The sequence below is a fragment of the Cydia fagiglandana genome, chromosome 8 (genome assembly GCF_963556715.1).
Source record: "Cydia fagiglandana chromosome 8, ilCydFagi1.1, whole genome shotgun sequence".
NCBI lineage: Eukaryota > Metazoa > Arthropoda > Insecta > Lepidoptera > Tortricidae > Cydia > Cydia fagiglandana.
This window is the reverse complement of record NC_085939.1, coordinates 7,182,676-7,194,698: the sequence shown is the minus strand read 5'-3', so window position 1 is coordinate 7,194,698 and position 12,023 is coordinate 7,182,676. Positions and strand designations below refer to the sequence as shown.

The 12,023-nt window shown below is 37.5% G+C and overlaps 1 protein-coding gene and 1 long non-coding RNA gene across 2 annotated transcripts in view; both read left to right on the top strand.

The window, feature by feature from the left end:
• Nucleotides 1–12,023, top strand: part of LOC134666619 (uncharacterized) — a 205,770-nt gene that overhangs the window by 80,764 nt on the left and 112,983 nt on the right. The window lies entirely within an intron of this gene.
• LOC134666602 (gamma-aminobutyric acid receptor subunit alpha-2) overlaps nt 1–12,023 on the top strand; it is a 51,042-nt gene that overhangs the window by 631 nt on the left and 38,388 nt on the right. The gene's annotated exons all lie outside the window — the stretch shown is intronic.

Genomic DNA, 12,023 nt, shown 5'->3' with positions numbered 1-12,023 from the left:
TTAATGTTCAAGGATATATTATGTACTATTATGTACCTACTTATCATTTAATGTTAATGATATTTTGTACAAATAAAATTTCCATATTTTCCACAACAAACACACAATAGAATGCTAATTCGTATTTCTAATCTTAACTACTAAAAGTGATTTATCTACAAGCAGGTGCTGTCGTCAGGGCGATCAGTGTTTAACTAAAGGGATTAAACTTTTAATTGCTTCTTTGTGAACTATTCAGAGCATATCGTTTGCGTTGTTCAGAACAACTCAATACCGTAAGCTAAAGAATTCAGCCTTTGGCGAGCAAAGTCGCGCTATTATTATAAGCACCCATTTATGCATTATTTTCATTAATTCGCAGAGTTACAATGTTTATAATGCGTATAAAATAATGTACCTAAGAAATCTGCTCAAAGTAATTTTATCCCATTTACTCTTACAAACGATTATCCGATAACATTAGAAGAGTAGATTATCGGTAAGCAAAGCAAACAATTTCTCAAACTTTGAAACTACATATGTGGTAATTTTAACATATCGTCCGTATATTAATATACAGTAGAATCCGCTTATAATGACATCGAAGGGAAGTGACAAACACGTCATACTAAGCGGATGTCATATAAACATACTGTACAACTTCTTATTTTTGTTGTTTTCCAAATTAGTCTCAAATTCCTTTATGAGAAATGAGTTTTATTAAACTTGTATTAAATATCAACTTGTCAAAACTAAAATACCTTACACGCCACGAACGCACCAAACGTCCTCAAAGGGAAAGATGTGATGACGGCCACGAAAACCAGCGCATGTGTCAGTATAACCGGACATAATTTCATGGAAATAGGATTTTTAGGTCATAGTAAGCGGTTTGTCACTATAAGCGAAGTCATCTTATCCGAATTTGTCACAAAGAATTAAATATGAAAACCAAACTTCGCACAGTAATTACGTCATAGTAAGCGGTTGGTCAGTATAAGCGGAGTCATAATAAACGGATTCTACTGTAATATGATTATAATATTAACCTAGTGCTTCCTTCTTTCGCGCGGGAGTCCAATCAGATGCCGTTGGTTAGTTAGCTTTCGTGGTTCGTTTAACACCCAGTTTGCTCTGTTTATGCTCAATATTTACTTGGCAGCATGGCTGCCTTGGCTGTGGCGCATATGTCGGCGGCAGATCGTAAAACCGGGCATATCGAGATATTCCTAGGCATATCATGAAACGCCGCCATTTCATGATCTGACTAAGATTTGCCCAGGCATATCACGATCTGCCTTATAAAAGAGGCGGCAGATCGATCAGAGCATTGGCATTCGTTGATATTCCTAGCTTCATACCGGGCGCATCGTAAAATAACCTCGTGAGGATGGCACGATATGGCTGGTGTTCGCTAGGCATATCATGAAATGCCGGCGTTTCATGATCTGCCTAGGAATATCACCCTGTGAGGTTTGCACGATATGGCTGGTGTTCGCTAGGCATATCATGAAATGCCGGCATTTCATGATCTGCCTAGGAATATCACCCTGTGAGGTTTGCACGATATGGCTGGTGTTCGCTAGGCATATCATGAAATGTCGGCGTTTCATGATCTGCCTAGGAATATCACCCTGTGAGGTTTGCACGATATGGCTGGTGTTCGCTAGGCATATCATGAAATGCCGGCGTTTCATGATCTGCCTAGGAATATCACCCCTTGTTGAAAAATGACGCGGTTTTGGAATGAGATGCAATGCCAATTCACAACATTCAGGATCGAGCATAAATATCTATACTCACCGGTAATAAACGGTATAACACGATAAAATAACCAAAGGATATCACGCACTGGACGGACCTGATACTGCAGCAATGGCGGAATCCTCTCGATGCCACTAGTAATTTTTTTACGTTCAGCACCTTCTCCTTTTTCACACGCCGGCCGGCGGTACGTTAAACAGTCTTAGGCCTTTTGTCACGCATGATATATCACTAAAACACTTCGTTTTGGAGGCTTAATACATATAATGTGATTTAAATCGATAGCGGTCGATCCGCATGCCGCGGTGTGTCGCTAGTTCTCTCTTTTTCGCCAACAGAGGCGTTGCTGAGGCTCGTCCTGAGCGTGCCGCCCGAGAGTTTCGGACGATCCTATTGGCTAAAATGTCAATATTGTATCGTTGTGAAGTGCGTATTGGCTTTGCATCGATAAACGGTAGAAGCGCGCAGAAATTTGATTAATTACTTAAAAACTAAACGTTAAGAACGGAACACCCCTTGAGGCTAGCACGATATGGCTGGTGTTCGCTAGGCATATCATGAAATGCCGGCGTTTCATGATCTGCCTAGGAATATCACCCCTTGAGGCTTGCACGATATGGCTGGTGTTCGCTAGGCAGATCATGAAATGCCGGCGTTTCATGATCTGCCTAGGAAAATCACCCCGTGAGGTTTGCACGATATGGCTTGTGTCCGCTAGGCATATCATGAAATGCCGGCGTTTCATGATCTGCCTAGGAATATCACTCCCTACTTATTTGATATGCCTAAACGTAGCCAGGCAAATCGTCAAACGTTGAGGTTTGAACGATATGGCTGGTAGTCGTTAGTCAGATCATGAAATGGCGGCGTTTCATGATATGCCTAGGAATATCTCGATATGCCCGATTTTACGATCTGCCGCCGACACATACATCTAAATACGTGTGTACTACACGCCTTATACGGGTGTTTTACTAGAGTCGGACCAAGAAAAGTCTGCAGCGGATTTGATAGCCCACGCAGTGCAAGTGTTATTTATACGTAATCATTTCGTAGAAGTTTGACGTTTAAAAAATAACACTTGCACTGAGTGGGCTATCAAATCCGCTGCAGGCTTTACTTGGTTTGACTGTAGCAAGCTCTTAGAAATGGTAATAATATAAACGTTCGAATATTTTTTTGATTTTTATAGTCAAGAAAAGTATAAAATTTTATTAACTATCCATACAACATGATTGTCTTTTATTTTCTGTTTTGAAAATATGTCATGTTGTTGATTTTAAGCGGCCAAAGTACGCGTCCAGTCGGGCTACGCATAATGGAAAATTTCATAACTTAACTTCATACGATACACAAAAAGCCATATTTACAGGACGTGCCTTTGCAGCACTATCGTCCAGGTTTTTGGGGAAATGTCATCGTGTTAATGGCTCAAACAAACGGAAATTATTTGTATTTTATTTCAAATTTTTTGTGCATCGGTTTCAAAAGTTAGAGGCGAGCACATATTTCTGGCCTTTCGAAGTTATTATTTTCAAAAGTATTCACGTAATCAAAAAACTTTTTTTAAAGCTTAAAGTTATTTTTAAAGCCCTAATCAATGAATGTTTTGCCATCAGTAAATTTTTAATGGATTTTTTTTTTCACTTTTAGTATCAAAAATTTTATTATAATTATGGTACGTACATTAAAAAAACTGGTCAAGTGCGAGTCGGACTCGCGTTTCAAGGGTTCCGTACATCACACAATTTTCAACATTTTTTTTTGTACGTGAATGAAACGTCTTGAAAAACCCGAATGGGTCAATCAAAAACCAGATGTAACATGAAGTTTTCTGGCGTGGTGGCTTATATCTCTACATCTCTGAAGATTAAATGCCGAACAATAGTACAAGTGTCCAAATGCGTAGAGCTGAAAACTCGAGCGTCCGACGGGTCGCGCTTCCTACAACTTCTGAAAGTGTTTTAAAAGCGATGGCCGAAGAGAGATAATACCTACAGGGTGGCCAAAAAATAAGTGTATTTCTATATAGAAGACGGACCAGCCAAAATGTATGAAACAGCCAAATTTTTCTTCGCGATTTCAGGGTTGCACGATGGCAACGGGAATACACTAGTTTATTTTTTAGCCACCCTGTACCTATACCTAGTGCTTTTTAAAACACGTAACAATAGTAACCATAGTCTAATAAAGCTCTTCCCAGAGTGACACAAGCCTACGTCACAATAACATGGCCGCTGTATATAGCGCTATCGCATATTATCATATAGCGCTGTCGCATGATGACGTAGGCTTGTGTCAGTCAGGTGACCTAGAAAAGATGGGAAGAGAGTACCAGGCGGAGTATATTATTATACCATGATAGTAACCTAATCAATCTGCAGTACAGTCAGCAGCAGAAGTTGCTAAGCGGGCGAGTGGTTTAAAATGATCTGGATGCGACTTTATAGTTAAAACAATAAGAGCATGTCAAGCAAAGATGTCAAGGTAATTTTGAACACCTCGCCCGCTTAGCAACTTCTGCTGTTGACTGTACCTACTACAAGTACCATTGCGGCTATGTGCCAGATACAGCCTAGTCGCATTTTTTATTTTTTTATCTTCAGTCCGACTCACGCTTGAAGCTAAAGGCACGCTACTTTGGGACGCTTCGGGCCTTCGGCCTTATATGCGGATTCGGCCTAGGGCCTTCGCAATAGCTGTCTACATCGCGTTTCACTTAAACAATTGCGGCTGCGTCCCTAAAAAAACGTTAACCGCATTTTTGTTCTTAAATCCAACTCACGCTTGACTTTAGATTTCTAATAGGTTTTCCTGTCATCTTTAGGTAAAGGACTATTTTGTGTATATTTTCAGAATTTTAGACCCAGTAGTTTCGGAGATAGAGGTGGGGGAATGGTCATTTTTTGTCTATTTTGTTGAATAACTTCTAAACTTTTTATCGTAAATTCATAAGAAAAATTTACTTGATATTCTCAAAATGAGCTCTTTCGTTTGATATGTAACACGATATAGTTTTCAAAACTTTGTTTTTTAATTTTATCATTTACCCCCCAAAAGTAGCCCCTATGTTTAAAATTCATTTGTTGACGTTACATATCCGTCTTTGGGTCACAGACTTACATATGTGTACCAAGTTTCAACTTAATTGGTCCGGTAGTTTCTGAGCAAATTGGCTGTGACAGACGGACAGACGGACAGACAGACGCACGAGTGATCCTATAAGGGTTCCGTTTTTTCCTTCTGAGGTACGGAACCCTAAAAACTAAATCATCTACAAAATTAAGGTCAATGTGGCCAGTTTCGTCATGCCTATGACGCTAACATGAGAATAAAATACAAAATTTGCATTGAATTTACTTTGACAGTCAATATGTTTTTAAAGAATAAAGAGAGCCTTTACGAGCTGGTGTAGTGAAATTTTATTGATTTACTGGCATTGAAAGCGGCACTTTTCACGAGATAGCTGATAAATAAACGTCAGACTAAAACGGGTCGGTTATGAACCTAAGTCGAAATTTATCTTCGGTTATGAACCTAAGTCGAAATTTATCTTCATAAGTGTTGACGAGGAGCCAAGGACATATGTTAAGCAGATTTTTCATGTTGTTTATCAATCGTTCACTCATGTCCTGCACGCCGCCGTTGACTCACAATGTTTGATAGATTGGGAAATAACATTATCAAAGTCAACCTCGTGTTATATACCCAGCAACCTAAAGAGATGAAATTTAACAGAATTTTACGTGACCCACTGTGAATGTACTTTAGATACTCGGAATAAAGACACAGTTTGAGTATTAAATAATTAAAGATATAACGTCGCAAAAGGGCTAGTTAGGTAAGAGTCTTCTTATGGTCAGTATCTCTTATTTTCACCTGTAGGTATTATCTAGGTATTTAATTAAAATTTTAACCACCTGCGAAACATCATGGCATATCGTTTATATATAATTTACAACTTATTATGTAGATAGGTATTTTATGTTAGAAAAGTATAATATAAAATTAAATTCTTACGTAGTTGATTTAACGGTTTAATCTACGTAAAATACGAAAAGAAATGCACGAGAAACACGTAAGTAGGCTTATTTGACAAGGGTTTTAACAGGAATGCTGCAGAAGAGAAATCTAGGTACATAAATACAAATAAATAAACGTACCTTTAAGTATACCTAACGTATAATAAAGACTAGAATAATACTTGGTTTAGCTAAGTAGGTACGCCAGATTGGCATTGTGAGTTATTTAAAATGTCTTGATTTATTCCTCAGTTTGTTACATTTTGTTGTCCATTGTGCATCTTACTCGTATTGGTTCGTCGTGTATGAATCATACTAGAACTGATTCATACCTACCTAGATTATGATTTTTGAAGTGAAAACTTCTTTAGCGGCGCTGAGCACTTTTTGAGGTGGGGAAAAAATGATAAACTCGATTCAGCGTAACGCGTAACGTAACGCGTAACGTAACACTGACGTCATGTGTCACGGACAATGTGATTCACCAAAGAACTTTAGTCATAACGTATCATAATCAGGTCAATTATTTAAAACTGGACTTTTATATTAAGTAATAAAGCTCAATGTTCTAATCTTGTACGGGCTGAAATACGAGGATCTCACAGTTACATTCTAACTTTATATCTTGATGAAATCGCTAATAAAAGTGAACTCTAGTACTGGTGAATAAAACTCAAAATATCATGACCAAATATATTTAGATGCGAGGTCTGCAAGGTAACTTTACAATTTCTATTCGAATTTTAAACAATTAACGCTGCAAATTTAAGCTCACTGGCCAACAATTGCGGAACTAAAGTTTTTCAATAGAAAGGAGGGTCAATTATATATAGTGCAGCAGACATTTTGGACTAGTCATTGAGTTTTCACTTCTGTCGGCACTCCCGGAGTGCAACCCGTTGTTTTTTTTTGAGAATTAGGGTCAATAAATCGAATGGAAAATTAAAATAAAACCAAGAATTTTTATTTATTTATTTTTATATGTGAATATGGACTGAGAGCGCTAGTGGCCTAGCGGTAAGAGAGTGCGGAGGTCGCGGGTCCAACGATTTTTGGGAACTTATCTAAGAAATATCATTTGATGTTTATCAGTCGCTTTTCGATAAAAGAAAACGTCGTGAGGAAACCGGACTAACCAATAAGACCTAGTTTACCATATATAATAGCATACAACATTTCAGCTCAATTGGAAACCGGGAAGTGGATCAAATTTAACTTGCAAGATTTGAGTACAGACAGACAGACAAAGGTCAGGTGAAACTAAATAAAATCTTGTAAAAAGACTTATACTCAAATCGGACTACGGATTTCGGAGTAATCGGTGAATCGGTGACATGCCGAATACAGAATCTCCTCCTTCTATGAAATTGAAGTCGGTTAAAATACGATAGACTCAAACTCAAATCTCACTTTACCCATGCGTTTTTCAGTGCAACTAAATTGAACGAAGTAGGTACTAGGTACGTACCCGCTATCGCAAACGCAAAGGGGTGTAACACGAAATATCGCAACGTACGTGCTTATCGCACTCGGCGACGTCTTTAGAAAGGGCCTTTCAAGAGATTCGACCCTATACATTTTAAGAGTATTGAAATTTACGAGTATCCTTTGAGTGCTTGCCCGACATCGTGACGAGATCGTGACAAACTTTACATACCTATTTATCCATACCAGGCCGCGTAGCCAAGATGCCGATCGCTTACGCTCCGTAGCGATCGAAACGCAACTGTCACTGTCGCACTAATATGGAAGAGTGATAGAGAGACATAATGGTTTTCGTTGTCGAAGCGATAGCGATTGTAACCTTGGCTAGGCCGGCAGATATAAGTCATAAAACGAACGAACACTTTGAACACGTATAAAAAGGTAACGAGGTTAAATGGTTGATGTAGGCTTTAGGAAGGCTTTTTATAATGCGTTCGAGCTAGGTACTCCTACCTAGCTTCCCTAGGTAAAAGACTTGAACTATATAATAAAAAATGCCAAAATCAAAATATGTATTTATTTAATGTGCCAATATTATACCTGGGAATGTTACCCGGATTTCGCCTACCTGCTGACTATGTACGCCTGTGTAAGCATGTAACGCTAGAAAGGTGTCTCGAGAAGTCCAAAGCAAGTAACTATCAGTAAAATTCACGAGATTTAACCTAGTAGTGAAATTACTTACTTACTACCTACTTACTTGGTTGGCGCGGTGACCCAAAATGTGTCTTGGCCTCCAACACAAGAGCACGCCACTTTGATCGGTGCAGAGTGAAATTACATGAATGTTATTTATAAATTCAGAAATAGAAAGTAAACGTGGAATCTGTCACATCATCACGAGGGTCTTAATGAGAGCCGTGCAAGGGCAGGACGGAAACTTGACAGACTGCCAACTATCGACCGCGATGACGCCAGTCAATGTCAACAACCACTGAACACTTAAGTATTTAACATCTACGAGTAACTATGCGGGTTTAAAATTAGTGATTAGCGGTTAAAGGGACCTAGGTACCTTACGCCTACGCATAGGGCAACCTTCCGCCTCCTGCTTATAATAAACAACTATGTAAGAATCTATTTAAGTGCCTACTGAATATTGTAGGTAACCATTTTTGTTGCAAAGGCAATTGAAACAAGGTTAAAGATTTAAAATTGAAACTAAATACAATAATTTAATTTAGATACTTAATGCAATATCAAAACCAATTAATTGCGCTGATTCTAATCCTCCGTCAGAATCTAACATAGGTACACCTTCTTCTTACATCAATGTATTTCAACTAACAGTGACGAACTGCGTAATGAAATCCAGTAAGTAAGTAAGTAAGTAAAGTAAATACTCTTTATTGCACCACAAAGAAAAATAAAATAACAGATTTACAGTGTAAATAATGGTAGCAACAGGCGGTCTTATCGCTGTAAGCGATCTCTTCCAGACAACCTTGGGGTAGCAGGATATAAAGAATAGAAAACTTTTAAAAACAGGTAGTGCACGAAATAAGTTACAGGAATAAGAAGATTACACATTCGGTCATATACAATTATATAAATATGTACCAATAGGTACAAACAAATAGTTTAATATATATAACATACATATACATATATATAAACACATACAAAAATACAAACACAATATATATATAAATATATAATATATACACAGGGGCACATTAAGGAAGAGATAAGTAATGATTCTTTAGAAGGTTTTTAAAGCTTTGGAGAGTTTTAGCACACCTAATGTCTAACGGCAGACTGTTCCACAGACGAACAGCTCGAAACGTAAAGGAGTCATTATAAAATTTCGTAGAAGAAGGAGGGGGAACAAGTTGATATTTCCGTGAAGGCCTGACGGAGGAGAGATAACTAAAACGTTCTTTAAGGTATGAAGGAGTAGCGGGGTTGAAAAGAATGCTATAGAGAAGAGCTAAGATATGAGAATTACGTCGAAGACGTATAGGGAGCCACTTGAGCTGGGCACGAAAGTTGGAAATATGGTCAAATTTACGCAGGCCAAATATAAATCTGATACAAAGATTTTGAAGGCGTTCAAGTTTACTAAGCTGGTCTTCAGTAAGATCCAGATAACAGGTGTCGGCATAATCTAATATAGGCATAAGAAGCGATTGTGATAGCGCAATTTTCGTGGCGAAAGGCAAGAAATTACGTAGTCGGCGAAGAGCACCCATTGATGCAAACATCCTCCTGCTTACCTCGCTAATCTGAGGGATCCAAGATAAAGTGCAGTCTATTATGATCCCGAGATTTTTTACCTGTTTAGCGAATGGAATGAGCAGACGCAAAAATCCGATTAGTGTTATGATAGAACGAGGTGGAAATGAACGCGCTCGACTAAATTCGCATTTACCTGCCGGAGGTTTTAGGGACACATGAGCGCGCGCCTAAATGCACCCTCCGTTAGCTTCAGCCCACAATACCTATTGCAATATTCATAACCCACTATCTATATGCAAACTCCGACTCGTTATGAAGATAGATTTAACATAAAATCCATATTTCACCGCGTCATTATTTACAGGCGTCTAATGTTTATTCGTGTACCATTTTCTATTTCTAAAAGAGATTTATTACGCGAGGGACACCTTTATCAATCTCAATTCCAGGGAATGATAACCTCTGAGGGATGGTTAATAATGCGTAGGTATTAATTTCCTTTAATAATTTTGAAAGCAAAGGGTATTTGGGTTATACACTCGAAAAGTTGAGAAAGTTAAAAAAGTGATCATTCACGTCACATGTCCAGTTAACATCGCATCCCAAAGTTTCTGCTAGGTACAAACAGCGACACTCCTAACTGTACATCGGTGGACATCATTACAAAAGAGTCAAAAGACATAAGGTCCACCGACGTACATTAACAGTGTGGGCGATGGTACCTACTGTATAAAATTCGACTTTGTAATAGTTGTAATATGATATTACAAAAATAAAAATCGATACGTATGTATATTTGATAAGTATGTATATTAAGTTCGAATGCACTAATAAATATAATAATAAGAAAAAAAAATCGATACTCAAGGCGTTAAGTCTGTCATTTGTACTATTTTTCTATAAATTTGTACAGTAAGTTAAAATAATCATGCATGATGTACCGTTTTCTATTGGAAATGGCTAAATTATTATTATTAATTATTAAGTTAAAATAAATACTTATAATAAAATTCAAATATAATATTCTGAATAAAATATGATATAGGTATTATATGATGCCCGGATGTGCTGAAAACTGACAGTTCAGTAGATATTGCATGAACAAGTTTGGTCCAGTTGTTGTTTGCTGATCAATGATGACGGATCAGCCGACTGTTAATCCGGCTGATCCAGTTTACCGCCCAAACGAACAGTAGCTCTACTATGAGTTCCGTGAATGACAGTGAGAAGTGAAGATAGTGAGAAAGTTAAGGAAAATGTATGGAGTAATTGTACAGTGCCTCTACCGGTCACGTAAAGAACTAAAAATTTCAATTTGTACCATGAGTTACAAACGTTTTTACGCGAGTTTTCCATACTTGCCTAACTTCACACCTAAAACGCTCCCTTTCTAATTATATAATGAAAACTGAGCCAGAATTATTCTGCGTAAATACTTTACGCGAGTAAACGTGACAGATGTTATCGAAAAATACGTGCGTTTCCAACGTGACATTTCTGTCAACTTGTAAACACAACAAATACGCAGATTTTTCACGAGTATTAATGCAATTTTCAACGTAATATGTATAAATTTATAACAGTACGTGAACTTCAAGCAAAACTTTAAGGGGTAAATCAATTAATAACTCGATAAAAGGCTGATTTAGTACAAAGGTAATGAGATATACTTGACATCATATTTTCCTGTTTCTACTGCTACATTTGCGAAGATCACATTGCTTACGAGCAGTTTTTGGTTTTAGGCAAGAACCAACATTTCCATGAAAATCCGGATGGCATCATGTATGCATGCGTATGCATGTATGCAATAAGAATTAAGGCTCATTACAAGGAGCGGTACGATATGCTGCTGCTTTTGTTGCTGGGTGCACACTGCACATAACACATATAAGAATACCGCAAGACCTATTATAATATGTACGCAAGAATTCCTACGTATTTTATTAAGTATTATCATCTTACATAAAATAAAACATACAAATGTTCTATGAGTTTATTTATTTTTCTTTAATAAGTAAGTATAGTTTATTTTCCGATGTTCAAATTCTTGTGTTTGATACCTAGGTAATCGTTTTTCATGTCAATTTGGTAACAGGAAATATAAAACTTTCTTCAAAAACTTTTCGTGGTGGTTTAGAATCTGAAAATTTAAATAAGGTTTAAACACATTTATTGCCAAAAACCCGCTGCGCTGCGTGGGTTCATTTTGTATTGGAAATGGGGCGCTTGGCACTGAAATATACTCGAGATCATTTACTATAAAATTAAGATCGCTATTAAGGTCAGGGTCTGTGCGGAAAGAGAAGAGTCGTAGGTATAATGTATGGGCTCCCCTACATTTCACAACTCTTCTCTTTCCGCACACTCTATTTGATAATGGTACTTAGCAGGAGACGGCCGTTGTTATGATGCGGACTGAAGCGGACCATAATATAATATATACCTATTTTAGTATTTTAAGATTTCTTCTCATGTGTGTACTATTTTCATCATAGGTAATAAATATGTAGCCAAAAGTAGCCAGTATAATCGCGCCATATACTTTGCTTCCTATTTTTTAACACGCAAAGTTATAATTTTAACTCGTTAATT